General features: G+C 36.7%; 1 protein-coding gene and 1 long non-coding RNA gene across 2 annotated transcripts in view; both read left to right on the forward strand.

Moving 5' to 3' along the window:
- Window positions 1-17,048, forward strand: part of LOC308101345 (uncharacterized protein) — a gene marked incomplete at both ends in the record, with an annotated part of 104,168 nt that overhangs the window by 36,984 nt on the left and 50,136 nt on the right. The gene's annotated exons all lie outside the window — the stretch shown is intronic.
- Window positions 3,662-7,634, forward strand: LOC308102082. Its single transcript, XR_013934617.1, has 4 exons — window positions 3,662-3,908; window positions 4,349-4,440; window positions 4,877-4,968; window positions 6,404-7,634. It is a non-coding gene; the product is annotated as an uncharacterized lncRNA (long non-coding RNA).

A 17,048-nucleotide genomic window follows, 5' to 3' on the forward strand; every position in this document is an offset into this window, starting at 1 on the left:
AAACTGAACTCTAAAGCTATAAATAACACCAATGAGACCATTGCACCTTATAAAAAATCGATAATATAAATATCTGCCAATAGTACTGTCGTAAACCAACCTACTGTTGAAACTACTGCTATATGTAATATAATAATAGCAATATGTTGAACCTCTAACAATCATTGATATGGCATTAACAAATATGGTGAATTCAGAACTTTAATTAATAGCAGAAGTCACTGACTTCTGCTGGAAAGGTGAAAGTAGAATCCAAATCCCCAAAAACTATGTTTTGTCATATGTTTTGTCTAGCATTTACAATGAATACAAATAAGTGTTTTGGGTTTTTTATAAATAGTCAGAAGGTTCCTTTATTACTGATGATGAGCAAGAAGTGAAACTTCTAAATAAATGCAACATACAATAATGCTTAAGACCATGCACATATATAAAGATATTATTTTTAAATTGTTTAACAGTTCATTAGTCTTGTCTCCTATAATTGGTCTTTGTTTCCTTACGTATTTCCTCTAACATTTACAAAGAATACAGTGAGTGATATGGATTTTTGAATAAAGAATCACAAGGTTTCTGCATCACATAAGAAAAACAAAGGGAAACTTTGAAATAAATGTGATATCCAATGATGCTTAGACCATACACATATTTAAAGATAATAATCTTAGGTTGATCTTTAACTGCTAATTATTCGTGACTCCTAGAAACTGGTGTTTTTACCTACTCATGCAAACAGTTTGATCCTTAAGACCATACACATATATAAAGATATTCTTCTTAAGTTGTTGTTTAACTGCTAATTGGTCTTGTCTCCTAAAACTGGTCTTTGAATGAATCACAACCATTTTGCTTTGTTGTATTCACACCATTCAGTAATATTAATGTGCCTGTAATGCAGTGAAACATCTTTCATACAAAATACAAAGGTTTGGATTCAACCCAGCTCCTAACCCGGTTGACATATATCAACTATGTTTCCTCCTGTATTATGAAGTGAAACTACAATGATATACTCACTAAACATGACATGATAACTATGTAGAAAGACTTCAGTGTTTCAAACTTGCTTGCAAATAGCATATATATCATTGTCTCTATATTCACAGCGTATTCAATTCCAATAATAACTGGTCAGAACAATAAAAATATGTCAATTTTGTTGTATTAACGTATTATGTGTTATACTAAACCATATGTTCCAGTGGACACTGGGTAGTTGCATATATGATAAGTAACTTGATTATTATTTCACCAAAAAATAATGTGTAGAAATATAATCAACACAAATAAAATCATTGGCCTTGATAACAAATAATGTTGAAAAATATCTCCCAATAGACCTGTACTAAACCAACCTAATGTTAAAAACGATCACTACTAATACATTGAAATATGTTTGAAACAAAAAATAACAGATATGGCTTTCTAATGGATGGAAATGTTTTGTTTTTAATACAGCAATAACACATTTTACGTGTTAAAGCATTTTAACTGACTGCACAGCTTTGATTATACTTAGAATGCACAACAAGGTGCTGAGTGGAATACAAGCTCTAACTGCTGGATGGAATGGACGTCAATCCCTAAAATGACACACAACCAGGTCAACCTTTTTCAAAGAAAACAACATGTATTTAATCTATCAGTCTATATTTCCATGGATGGATAGATAGATGAGTGAATCAATAATGGGGATACATATATTTAGAAGTGCCAATATATTATTTGGTAAACATTACAAAATGGACACAACTATGGCCAGACACGTTTTATGAAGCATTGGCGCAGATTTAAGCTGTAGTTAACAAACAGTGACCTCTACTGGCAAAGTGAAAGTAGTGTCAAAATCATTGGGCCAAGAAACATTATTTATAATATTAAACAACAAAACAATAGTAACTACTACTAATACTAACACAAATTATAATTAGCAATGAACTCTAATGTATATGTCATTATGCCACAAATATAAATGTATCATTAAAGAATGTATTGTTTTAAGTATAAAGTTTGAAAACCATGCCTGCGATGCTTTGTCTGTTCTTTTTAAATATAAGATGACTATTAAATCTATGAACTGTATGTTTGTGAGCTGTATTTTATATAAATCTATTTGTGTTAACATTTTCATTGAATACTAATGGCTACTTTGACTGTGTAATTACCAAGTACAAGGACATTTATGCAGACACTTAAAAAAAAAGGTCGAAAGGAGTATCAAAAGATTAATACTTAGTAAATGCTTATAATATATACTGTTAAATAGGGAATAGTGTGAATGCTAATTCTTTCAGGTATATGCAATAATCAAGATGGTGCATCGGTCAGGATGCAAGGAATTGATGAGGAGACGTGACTTGGTTTGTATCTGTATTAGTCCAGTACTTCACAGTATCATTTACAGCAGTTCTGTAATAACAAATATAATACATCTATAATTAAGCATTGTAATATATAAGCAATTAGCAGAACAATACAAATATATACACCACTGTAATCACAAAGGAATATCCAAACATCTTTGCAATGGTAACAGTCACCCTTAAAGGCTCAATATTACTATTAGGACACTGTAGACATTAGCAGTGTTTCGAACTGCCAAGTTATAACGAACTGTCCAGTTATAATTGAAATATAACGACCCCTAGTGGCTGAATAAGGGAACAGCAGAGAATGACGTTCACCAAAGATACAAAAATGAATGAACTCAACGAATTTTGAATCCTTACAGGCATCATAAACGGTGATACAGTACTCCTCTTGTCATAAAGAAATGGTTAGCAAAGCACCACTTAGTTTTTGTCATGGATTTGTCATGAAGCTTGTGAAGTTATACTGGAAAGTTAGACAATAATAGACTGAGATAATACTCGGATATTTTCAACTAAACTTTAGCTCTATAACAAAAGACTGGAGGACACGCATAGAGTTAAAAATAATAGAGAGGGCACCAGAAGTCTCCTCCCATCCACTTGCATTGAGTTGCTCACCCAGCGCATGGGCCTAATTCACCCTTTCTTCCGGGTTGGAAATTTGGTGGGCGAAACCTATTTGGGGCTCCGAACACGCGTTTTGCGTCACAGTGACGCGTTTTGCGTCCCAGAAGCGCGCAGCCCCGTGCGCAAGCTCGTGCGCATGCTCGTGAGTCGAGCCCATTGGTCGAAACCGTTTTCTCGTTCATGTGTTGAAACCCCAGGCCTGCACGCGCCTGCACTACCATGAATGGCCACCATGTCCATTTGGCTTCAATGAAACCACTGGGTTCTGGGGGCTTGAGGACACGCCCCTATTCCTCCCGGCCTTGATTCACGTAAACGTGACTACGTCACAACCTGTTACTATGGTAACCTGGTAACAGCCTGGGCATCATTCCTTTTCGGGTATATGATCCGGTCGGGAGCGGAAGTAAAAAAAAAAGAAAAGTGGCCGGATGGGCAGAACCGGAAACACGTCTCACCACAAAATAGGTCCGTGCTAATAAAATCCTTGATTCGGCATAGTTTATAAATACAAATGTGCGTGCACTATCCGGAGACTATTTAGCGTCTGTATTATCCCACGGGGAAATTCTATTCCATTTAAATAGGGATTGGGGAACCAAAACAAAGCGGCACCGCGAAACCGGATGGGCAGAATCCGGAAACAGGATTCGTAACTGGAGGCGAAACTCACAACAACAAGCAAGTTAGCGACCGCTCGTGCCATTGAATGCTGCGATTGAATAAAGTTATTACTTAGCAATATTAATACTATCAAGAACATTCATATCAACGCCATGGTGAAACGTTGCTGTTTGGGGACCTGCAACAGTGATCCCAGGTACCCAGAACGTTTGGAGGGAGCATTTTTTTATTCCTTTCCCAAAGCCCAAACCTAAACTGGAAAAGTTCACCTATATTTGCTCCGAGGTAAGTTATTTGTTTATTATTCGATTGAATTAACAATGTTTTAGTAAAAGATTACGTTAATACTATATCCTTTAGTAGCAGGGTGAACGATTGAAACACAATAGAAGCTGGCTTGGTTTGCACGGACAGTCTAGTATCAAGGCTAGCCAAATATATAGAGTTAATTATGTATTATTAGAAGAACAGTGTTAACGTCACTAGCCTCGCATTATCCATATGAATAACAAATAAAATATCCACATGGAGCTGTGGCTATAGTACGATAAATAGAGACAACGAGACTAAGCTAAGTGGCTAATGTTAGCATAACATGCACGTAGGTCAAATTGATGTAGGACTTAACTTCTCCATGCATGTATGTATAAAGTTTGGAACACACGTTTTGAATTAAAAAAATAAAGTTAAATGGGGATATATTTTCTGTGTGTATGTTATTCTAGCACTTCATTGATGTGAAGCCAACAGCCTTACACCCTAACCCAGTTGATACCGGAGGGTCACACCTTACATGCAGACCATCTCCGAAAAAAAGGTAACCTTATAACATTGATGCTGATATAAGCAATATAATCATTATGGGTGTAGCAGAAATTGTACACAATCAAGGAAACATGGTATGCACCAGCTGGTGAACACAAACTATGTTTTCTCTGTTTATGATGCCAAGTGCAATATTACATGATTCCTTGTGGTCCCCCACTTAATTTAATTTAATTTAATGTTAATTTTCTTAAGATATATTGTATGTGTTATGGATGTTTTCTTTGACAACACAGTATGATGACTTGACTATGACTGACTAATAGTTTATGACATAATGTTGCTCTATCAGTATTTCTTTCTTTGTTGATGCTGCTGATTGTTTTATGTGGATGCACTAAACAACATTTTGTTGTTTCATACAGTGACAATAAACAGCTTATTAAGCGTACCCTCTAACTATTATTTTCTAATAAATTCTTCTCCAGGTTCAAGACATGTTTGCCAAAGCGGAAGCCTGCCACAGAGAAGGACACACAGCCTGGACAGCAGGACACCGAGCAGGAAACAGCAGAAATGGGTATGTATGTATGTCAGCCTCCCCCCGTCACCGAATAGATTGCATAAGTCATATTGGTTAACGATGTAATAGTGGTTGTGGCACTTACATACAAGTAAATAAGTCTCACATTGGGGGAAAATATTGTCAGTAAACCTTTTAATAAAGCAATTAAAACTGCATAAATGCAGTATATATCAGCATAAATGTTGTAAATTAACCCATTACAACAACCCATTAAAAACAAGAAAGCATCTGTATCATTTTAGATTATATATATATATATATACACACTGTAGCATAGCAACAATACGTTTTTTTCTGAAAAATCAGGATTTATAAAAGAGTTAAAACAGTGATCTAAAAAATAACAGATCTACAAGCTCACAGCGAGTCACTTTGTGCCGTGCTGCGAGCTTGTACATCTGCTATTTTTCAATATTTTTGTGGTTGACTATTTGAAAAGAAAACAGATCTTCTCTTCTGGGGATCTCTGGCAAAAAAATATCAGATGGGGGTGGGGGTAGCTGCCAAATACATATCATTTTGGGGGTACTTGGCCCAATATTTGTTAAGATCAACTGATTTAGAGGAAATTTGTTGAATCGGCCTCGGTTCTTAATGGGTTAACATGACAATGGGCAAAAACAGCTTCTTTTTTTTTAACATTTCTGCCACACATAAGCATCACTGCCTAAAGTGCCCAACAGATACAGTATACTAACATACAGTACTAACAGCTCATTTCTTGCCAGTAAAATGGTTAACATGGAATTTTTTGTTATTGATAAATGCTGTGTGTCTGTGCACTCTATGAAAAACACATCGCCTCTTGTGTAAAGCACAAAGTCACAGAATTCTAGGCCACTCAGTAGCAGCTGACCTTGAATCTGGTAGTAGCACGGGTGAGTTTTAGAAATGGTGAAGGTCTCTCCCTCTTTAACGATGTAAAAGTTTTTTATTGTTTTATTGTACTTCTGCCTGGCCAAAGACTCGTTCTGTGATCCATAACTAGTTGCACTAGATTTGAATGGCTTGGGATAATATATATCATGTACAAAAGCCTCTGTTTTTTTTACGTTTGTTCACCATTACAAATGTTGAGGCTGTGGTTCTACCCTTTCTCTGTTCATGCCAATGTGGACATGACGCTTGGTCTTTTGTGGTGTCCTGTACTTTGCAGGCATCTTCCAAACTGAAGCTGGTGGTGTTGTGCTCTGGCACGCAGACATCACTGGCAATGGACAGGGGAAGATTGGTTTCGCCACATAAGGGTGATGTTGCACTTGTGCAAGATGGTACTGGTGGCTGTGCTTTCTCCAAGAATGATCGCTGGGAAATGATACAAAATATAATTACAACGACACAACATGATGAATTCAAAGTAACCTATGGCTTTGCATTCAAATATTTACATTTTAATTCAAATTTCACTTTTGTTTTCCTTTTTTTCTAGGTTGCTGTGCCCAGGATCAATTCTGTGCCAATGAAGAATCCCTCGACGAGAATGCCCTGGAGCCATACCATGCTGACTACAACAGCCAGGTCCAAATCCAACCCCACAGCAAGGAAGAGGATACTGAGAAGGCTGAACTGCTCAAACAAATTGATCATTTAGAGCGAACTCTCAGAAGTCAAATTGAAATGACCCCAGAAAGAATTCAGCACAGTACCATTCCAAATTTCTTCCAGTATAACACAGGGTTTACCTAAGAGCAATTTAATAACCTGTGCACAGTATTCAGCGTTCCTAACAGTGAAAAAGATCCCCCACAAATGGCAGCCCTAATTTACAAAAGAGTTGATCAGCAAATGACTCTCATACCCTTGCATCAGCAGCTCCTCCTAGTTTTGATGAAATTACATCAACATTTTGATCATAAGGAGCTCGCTTTCAAGTTTAACATAAGTCATCAAAGTGTAAGCACTTTGGTAAACTCTTGGATTGATTTTATGTTCACTACACTTGGGCGACTTCCTATGTGGTCCCACAGAGATTAATCACACAGAAAATGCCACCAACATACCAGTCTGAATTCCCTAGCACATTTGCAATCCTGAACTGCACAGAGATAAAAAATTCAGCAACCAAGCTCGTTGGCGCTACAGAGCGAAACGTTTACAAATTATAAGTCTACCAACACACTCAAATCATTGATTATTGTTGACCCAAGAGGCTCTATTATGTTTTGTTCAACCCTATTTACAGGTTGTATATCAGACAAGGAGATATTCAGGAAGTGTGGAATCATACTGCTCCTAAGAAATCTCATAGAGCAAGGCTACCTTAGGCAGGGTGATGGGCTTATGGCAGATAAGGGTTTCCTAATAGAGCAAGATGTGGAGGACTTGGGGCTAAAATTAAACATCCCTAGCTTTGTCCGATCTAACCGCCAGATGCCGGCATTTGATGTCAGCAAAACAAAGACCATTGCACACCACAGAATACATGTTGAATGGGCTATTTCGAAAATCAAAACATTTAAAATAGTCTCTGGCAGAATCCCCAACGTCCGCTTGCACAACATAAATGAAATCTGGTATGTTGTGAACATGCTCACCAACTTTCAACCAAAGATACTGAAAGGTTAGCACCAGAGTTGAGCAGTAATACTTTTTGGTGGGGGCTGTTGAGATCATGTGTTTCTGTGTTGGAAGTATTGTGTAAAATAAATCACTATGCTATATTGTGTGTGTGTAACTGCATATGTGATGTTTTCTTCTCATCCCAAAAGTGCATTTAAACCATTTACCTGGTAGCTCAGACCACAGCCAGGTACATTTTCTCTCCAAGAGGTAACAATACAGGAGTTTTCTGGACCAGGTAGCTGACTGGTGTGGTGTCCAGCGACGTTATCTCCTCATAGGTTTCCTCAGACACTCCTGACAGTTTACTTGAAGAAGAAAAACGATGAATCAGGTGTACTGCTTTCTGATTGAAGCTAAAATCATAACCATTACCAGGACATATATAGTTGGTGTGTGTGTGTGTGTGTGTGTGTTTTATTACCTGTTGCATGTGTAAGAGGAAAATACAGGCTTCCTTTTGTGCTTCAGTTCACCACAACCTTAGTGACTGGCTGTGCCTCCAACTTCTTCCCTCTTGGCTTGTTCCACTGCTGTGGAACAAACCTCTACCTCTGCATTCTTAGAACGCTGTAGGTCCAGGTATTGAAACAAACCCAAAATGTCGGAGCAGTAACCCTCTGCCCTGAATAATTATAGTGAGTGAAGACTTATTTTAAATATACATGTGATTGTGTTAAGCTGGGTTTGAACTTTAACATTGCATCTTTATTCACTAGGCCTATACAGTGATAAGTTAGAGGGGCATATACTGTACTGTATACTGCAATGGGAGTATTCACTTAGGTAATGACAATAATAGGTTGATTATGACATTGTTAAGGTACAAATGAAAAGTCAACTGATACAATATTACAGTGTTGTGTTGATGTTACTTTAGCATCCTGAATCAATCTGAATGACATACATTTGCATGTTAACATTTTTGATAGAGGTAAAAGTACAAGTCTGAGGAAAAGTTACAATGCTCATTGATTGCTACTGATGTGTTGACCGTGTTACTTTGAAATCCTGAATCACTCCTTAGATTGATGTTGAGGAACGTGTAATTCCCGTTTATATTTTGATTCCATATGTAAAGCTACAAATCATGAGACTAACAAATGTTACTTTTTGCATCCTGAATCAATCTGTTAGATTGCATGTTAATAGAAACACTATGGTAAACATCACAAGACAAGTTAATGCAGTGATACTGATTTTGACATCGTCAACAGTGGTGGAATGTAACAAAGTACATGTACTCAAATACAGTACTTGAGTACATGTACCTCCTGTCTGGTGATACTGTTGTCAATATAGTTGATAACAATAAGATGTGGTTTCTTCCTGTTTCTTTGTGAGTGATATACCTGTGCCTCTATTTTCTTGGTAGAAACATGAATATTGTGTACATATTCCTCCACTGCATATTGCAGGCCTTGTTTAGCGAGATTTAAAAGAGATTTTGGAGCTCTTCCTCAAAAAAAACATGATTTCGTGTGGCACATTCTTTATTTGCAGGTGTAAAATAGGGGCCTCCGCCATTGTTAAGCTGATAAATGACAGGTACCCCACTAATGGTAACTAAAGGGGGGAGGAGGGTATATTTATTACGTGCTGGAATTTGTAGTCCTGATTACCCTGTGGTAAACAAAGCTCATGTCCAGTGATAATGTAGATAAACGGAGTTGATTGATATGATGCGGTAGATCCATAGTTCTCAGTGTTTATTATAGGCTAAAATGCACACTGACGCTGACCTCTTTTACACACCGTAAACAACAAACCCATGATGACTACAAACGCGTTGTATTGTCATGTCAAACTGTAGCCTACTGTCTGCAAGATAAACGAATATTAGCTTGTGGATGAACAGTGTAATGAAGCTCTACAGCTGTATTTCCCTCCGACTATATGTTAAAATAAACTATGCTATAATAACACGATTCTATTTTTCATATGAATTACAATTTAACATAGTTTATTATATTATATAGTCCGATGGAAATACAACAGTACCAGCTCTGTTGGCGTTGGTATATTACCTGTTAATTCAGGCATATATTCCCTAATCAGTAGTTATTTAACATGATGACAATGCAACATCTTTGTAGTCACTGGAAATTGTGTTTTAGTCAATACAGTGTATTCATATTTAAATCGATCTGGGTTGTTTAAGTGGTGTACGACTACTCTGTGTTTAGCAGGGGAAATGGTCATATCAAACGTTTCATTAGATGTATGAGCAAACAGCATGTTAAGAAACATGTCGCCTATATATAAAGCCGTTTATATTTTTGTTAGCTGTTGTGTATTTGTAATGGGGACAGTCGGTCTTGGTATAGTGGCTTCAAAAAGTGTTGCTGTATGGTAAGGTTTGAGATAAGCTCAACACATGAAACACCATACATGTATTAAAAGACATGTATTAAAATAAATACTACAAGTGTTGACTTTGTAGGTAGGCTATATTATTATATGTTTGTAGTCTTGACTCTGTTGTTAGGTAAAACTTCTGTATGGTAGTTGAGTTGATGTAGAATCCTATAGTTTTTCAAATATGATTAAACCCAGTATTTTTTTTTAAATAGTCAAACACACATATATAGAGCGTCGCAGTTCCCGCCCACTTCCGGTTTTTTTTGGTGCCGGAAGAGAAAACTCAATGCATTTTTCCATTGACATTTCCAAAAATATTCATATCTATTAATTTAAGCCTCGAATCAAGCCATCATGAGAGGACATGAATCATGACCATAGAACGTTTTTTTCTGTGATTTTTTTTTATTTTATATTTAATTATATGATATACTATATTTAATAAATACCCTTTGTTTTGCCGTTTAAAAAAAAAAAAAATCACAGAAAAAAACGTTCTATGGTCATGATTCATGTCCTCTCATGATGGCTTGATTCGAGGCTTAAATTAATAGATATGAATATTTTTGGAAATGTCAATGGAAAAATGCATTGAGTTTTTTCTTCCGGCACCAAAAAAAACCGGAAGTGGGCGGGAACTGCGACGCTCTATAGACATTGTGGCCATTTAAAACTAGGCGAACTATAAAATCCCATCTGGTGCATATTGGTTTTGTACTTTCAAGACATTTGATAACTTGTAAAAAGGGACCTTCTGCATGAGTATTTCTACCTGGTTAATTTGATAGCAATACTTGTTTCATGTACATGTTAAGAACTGGACTTTTCCTGCACAGTAACAGAGTACATCTAAATCACAGTATTGATACTTTTACCTAGAGTCTAAATTCCAAGATTTCTCCATCAGGAAATGGTATCATCTTCTTGATCTATATTCCGTTGTTTCTTTGCATTCAATTAAACAGCCCACATATTATCTATCTGTTGTATTTGTGTTATTACTGTGCAGACAATGAACCCATTCTACGAATTCCCAAAAAAATTACAGGACATTACACAGTGTTGATAATGAAGAGCATCAATTGTATATATGTTTAGCTACATTTAACATTACCTCATTTTAGGCTTTTAAGAATTGGACAACCATCTTTGTATTTTAATAACATTTATTCAAAATAAATCTGTCAGGTGGTCTTATTTTTCTTCTTTTTTGGAGGAGAAGGAGATGGAGGGCCAGGAATCAGAGAAATATCTGACTCCAGTTCCTCAATCTCCTTTAACTTTTCTTCCTTTTCCTCTGGCTTCTCCTGGTCCTCGTGTTTTCCATGTTCCTCCTCTGTCAGGGTCTGGACTCCCGGTTTATCCTCTGCTGGTGGAGTTACAGGAACACAGTCCATGTCCTCCACAAGTGCTAAAGTTGGCGTTACAGAACATAAATTAATTGTGTTAATATGTTTATTGCACAGTATTACGATTAAGATATATGTCATGAATGTTAAATATATCTTACCTTCATTAAAGAAGGCGTCACAGGATGCACAGTTCTTCTGCTGGGGACGTTTGCGCCTTTGCAGATAGCTGATATTCTTGCTCAGGTTAGCATTTTTCTGTCTCATGCTGGCTATTTTTTGGGCCAGCATTTCTTTGTTGTGGCTTAGTGAGTTGAGGTAGATCATGGTCTTGACACTTAAGTTGTGCAAATCCGCCTTCATTTGCTCTTTTGTCACTCCCTCATCCTCACAAGCGTACTGTAAAGAAACAAATAAAAAAATCGAATCACACAGTGTAGACAAACTTTAAACCGTTAACTTAGCATCGTCTTGTCTTACATAAAAAACATCTTGAATAACCGTTTACGGTTAAATGTTTAAACTTACGGTTAAAAGATGAAATTTCTCGCTAATGTTTGCTGATTCCGTTGATTTTCCAGAGGGAATCTTGGTGGGAGAGGCCATTGTGTCGCTGAGTCTTATATTGTGAGTAGGCCTAATGCTGCAGTCGTTGGAATGAATGAACGAGACAATAATATAGCTCCGGGTTTAAAGACAAGTGCTTGTGGGTGTGCCAATGAAAACTACCTGGTGGTCATTGGATGTTCCGTTTGAATGTCATTGGTTGTAGTGTCACATGCCTGGATCAGACCAGAGCCGTATAAGAGAGAGTTACGTTCCGTTTTCACTCGCCGCAGTGCAGATGGGCTGTAGTTCCAAACATTGGAACTTCCTCATTGAGTTTCACAGAGCATTTCCTCATTCCATTCTTGATTCCCATAGGTAAGTGTCGTTGGAACAAACCACTTGTTAAATATCGGACCACTCCACTTAATGGCCCCTCTTGTCACAATCGTTCGGACGCACAGAAAGTTGCTACAACATGCCACTTTGATGTCAAAGTGTATATGATGAATTGGCACACACATTTATTCATCATTTTTGGAACAAAAGCTTCAGAAACAGTGCTTCTCTTTCAAATCTGTGAACAAGGCATACTGTAAACGCTAATACATTTGAATACAGAACATTTAATAGTTATGCACAAATACATTATTTGATGCATAAAGTATGCACAGCTGCCTGTTCACATTACCCATTTATTTTACCCATAGACAACAACGCAAAATAAAAGAAAACCTTGTGAAATAAAGAAGACACCTGTACTAGTCCATACCCATGGGGGGATATGCGCACATGATCTGGCAACCTGAGAGACAGGTGGTACCATAGTTCACACCCGTAACCATGGCGACATTCCTGTCATCAAATACTCTGGTTTTTGTGTACAATTAACAATCAACCACTTGACAGTGCAAGACTGAACTTGTACCTAAAATCATTGACACGCCCATGAGCATCTTTATAAGAAAAAACGCCTCATCCCTCATTATTTCGCCAAGACCAACACACCAGCAGATCCACACACACAATACACAGCATATCCAAAAAAAGAATAACGATGAACTCCCCATCAAAAATTCCCGAAGGACTCACAGCTGAAGGAAGAATGATTCGAGAGAAACTGCAATTGTTGAATGTAAGATCTATCATTTGACAATATATATTAATTGCACATAAGCAGATTCTGTAAAAACTATAAGTACTATGTTCAATGTATGCATGTGGTAATACACATTTCAACGTAAGATTCAGGACCTGGACAAAGAAGAATGTTACTCCTAAGACTTCATTCTACTGAAATGTCGAGTTAATTTTATTATTCTTTTGCTTTTATTGCAAGTACCGATGTGGGGACAAGAATGTTCCAAAAGAAAAGATGGCACCACACATTGAGGCTTTGGGCACGCAGGTGATGATGAACCTGGAGCTCCTTGAGCAAGACAGAGATGGACTCAAAAGAGAGCTATCCCAACTGTGCATCAAAAACGGAGAACTGCTCGTCAACAAAAAAGACCTTGAACAAGCAGAACCAAACAGCGCATGTCCAACCTGTGCAATAATGTTCACAAATGGTGAGGAAATATTATTCTCAACATGTTTAATGTTCTTTGATTAAATGTCATGACTGTGCAAACAAAAACTTTGTAATAAATAATCAACCTTACTCCTATATACTCGTTCTACCAACAGAACCAAAAGCAGCCAGCATGGATGGAATAAATGAACAAGGAAAATAAATAAAAAATCTAAATGAAAATACGTTATGTCTGTATGTATTTATTACACACCCATATTTTCAACCCAAATGTATTTATGAAGAGATATGTTCATGTAAACTACGTTTATAGTATGATTACCAGCTGGTAAAGGTTATGTAGCATTAGGGTGGAAGCATTGTTATCGTATCAATACAAATTTTAAAACATTGCTATGATGAATTTAACTATTTCAAGAACAAAAATGCAAAAATTAAAAATAAATATAATATATGATTTGTAATACACTACAGGGAAACAAAAGTTGGTACTGAAGATATAAACAAATCAGTTTTAAAATCTTAGCCTACTTATATGGGTAGAATTTCTTAATAATCACATGAACAAAGAGCAAGCTGAATCCAACACCAATTGGAATCCTAACACTACTGTTTCTTATTTAACATTTAATTGACACTTGTGGTCAAACGAACTTATTAAGCCAATCAAATTAACCCACGTAATGCATTAAAAGCATTTGATTTCAAAACAACTTCACGAAAGGGACAAATAATGAAACACCTCAGAGAGATGTACAATTTACATAAACATAGTCTCACAACAAGTGATCTTTCTCCGGATCCCAATCAACTTCAACCACCACATTGTGTAACTCATTGTAACTTCAAAGAACAAGCGCTCTCCTCATTAGAAAAAAACTGGCGCCACCCGTTTGAGGTCAAATCGACCTGCATATAAGGCCAGTTCAGTAGCTACACCCCACATACACCCCAACATACAGAGAAAGAAAGAAAGAAAGAAAATATGGCGAACAACGTGAACAACAACGTGCAACCTGGAGTCCGATTCTCCCGAATTAAGGGACAATTTCAAGAAATAATCGTAAGTTAAACATTGAAGTTATATGTTGCCAGATACAGCCCTATATGTTTGGGACAATTAAATAAGTCTAACCTTACATAAAACCCTCTTCTAAAATTAGCATTAATTGTATTCCCTCCAGCTCTAAAACAACATATAGGCCTACAGTTATATATGTATCACATTATAGCCGATACAATCTATGTAACAACATGCATTTTCGTGAAAAAGCCTGAAAGATTCGATAACAGTCTAGACTTAAACCCTACCAATGTGTGTGTTCAACAAATATCTCTAACAGATCTTAATTAACCGCATGGCGACGAAGCATGGTTAAAAAGCTAATTCAGCTCCAACTTTATGTTCATTCTAAATGCCTAGCAAAAGACATAATTATTTCATGCCAAAGCCTAATTAGAGTAATCACCACATACCACCAATGTATGATTATATAATTAAATGTATATGAACATTATGTGTAATTTATTTTCTTCCACTTTTACTGTTTTCAGCGTGTCATCCGAGACCCGGAGAGCAGCATCACAGACATGACAAAAGCTGTCACCGAGGCCCAGAGGGCGACAGAGGCCGAAGTGGACGCACTTGAGAACGAGTTCCACGGCCAAAGTCTACTCTTGACCCAGCTCAACCTGCAGGATTGGCACCGTGAGAGTGAGAGGAGGCGTCTGGAAAGAGACTTCCAAATCTTGGAACTGCAGAATCAGATTTTGCGTCTGCGTCTGCAGAACGACTAGACCGGTGAGACAAAGCTCAAATCAACATTTTAATAATTGTAATCATGTCAAACACATTCGACAAATATCCAATTACATGCTAACACTAATACTAGGCCCACTCCAAATATTACGTTACGTTACAGAGGATCCAGGACCTCTAGACGGTCCTCAGAGTTACTACAGGGGGTCCGCATATATTTTTTAACCACTTGAATCCTAACGTTCCTTTTCTGAGGAGGATTTGGAGCAAAAATAGCATGAACTGGTAAAATAGCTATTTTTGACAAAGTGTTATTGCTGTAGAGGGAAAAGGAGCAGAAAATATTTATCTGAACACAGTTTTATACAATATAGACGAGGGTCCATGCTTCATCTCCCTCTCAGCTAGGGGGTCCTTGACTTGAAAACGTTTAAGACCCCTGCAATAGAATGAAAATAAAACTATAAATGAAAGAACATGTGATTTCACTATACAATGAATACACCTAACAATGTTTATGTTTCATTGTCTTTCAGAAGCTGAAGAAGCTGGGCCAGGCCACTTGGCCAACATTTATTTTTTCTTATAATTTGTTTTAGTGTTTAACACTCATTTGTTTTTTGAAAGTGTCAACTTTTCAATCGTTAATAAAAGTTGTTGAAATATTAATGGCTTCTCATTATCAACAGACACACACATGGGACAATACAGCTATTGAACAGCACTATAGATTACAAAGTAACTAAGTACATGAACATAATTACTGTACTTAAATAAAATGTTTAGGTAATGTTTACTTTACTGGATATTTTACTGTTTTAAAAAGATTCAATTCTACTCCTTTAAATCTCAGGGGCAAACATTGTACTTTCACTCCACTACAGTAAGTAAAGATACTTTGTAAAACAAATACAATTCACTTCTCTTTAACTCAATGAGATCTGATAAGTTTAGGAATTTAACTTACATTAATGAATTCACAGTCTCAAAAGGTTTCAATTCACTTCTCATTAACTTAATGACCTTTGATATTAAAGTTAGGAATTTTAACTTACATTAATGAGTTTTCAAAAATTGCTTTAATTCATTGTGTTGACTTTTGTCATGTTGACTGAACTTTGGTCTTATATGGGACGTTATCGCTATGAAATAAAATACAAACAGTAATAATCCTCACTTTTATTATATTCATGGGAAAAGAGTACCTTATGTTGTATGCCACTGTAAAATGGCAATACATTGTTATCTTACTTTGACTTTGAGATGAACTGTTCTTTATAACAGTACATGGTTGAAACTCCATTGGCTCTGGTCATACAATATAATCATGGACTTAAATAGTAATATATTGTAAAGAAAGAAAAGTTCTCCAACGGAAACATACTAAGGCAAAAGTCAACTCAGGCACAACGGAAGTGGAAGAAAGTAACGCGGAAATCATCGCTGATCGAGCAGCAGCCACGGGAGAGAAGACCTGTTTAGCGATGTATGTAAATAAAGTTTGCTTCAAACAAGTTGTTTTTCCAAGCCAAGATCGAGGTGAGTTTCAGTTGTTAGATGTCTGTATGTTTATGTGAATTCGGTTTTAAGCCAGTAATAATTAGAAATAGCGTGGAGAACTCTGTTTACAATGTGTGTGTGTGTTTGTGTGTGTGTGGGGGGAGGGGTGCGCGCGAGCGCGCGCCTGTGTATAAAATATACTGTGAAAATGTTTACACAAAGTTAGGTGGCAGCGAATGAAGGCAAAAGTCTGTTGGTGTACACAACTACATTTCTTATTTCTATGCACAACCTAAAAAATTCTATCTGTGGAACCACAAAATGTCCACCACTGCTCATGCCCTTTAGTTGGGTAAAATATTAGTCCAATTTAGAATCCATTTATGTAGTTGTAATTCTAGTCTTGTTTAATGCATACTGTTCCTTGTTCATATTGATTACATCAGGTTTGCCAATTATTTTTAAT

The sequence above is a fragment of the Gymnoscopelus braueri genome, assembly GCF_963280865.1.
Source record: "Gymnoscopelus braueri genome assembly, chromosome: 15".
Lineage (NCBI taxonomy): Eukaryota > Metazoa > Chordata > Actinopteri > Myctophiformes > Myctophidae > Gymnoscopelus > Gymnoscopelus braueri.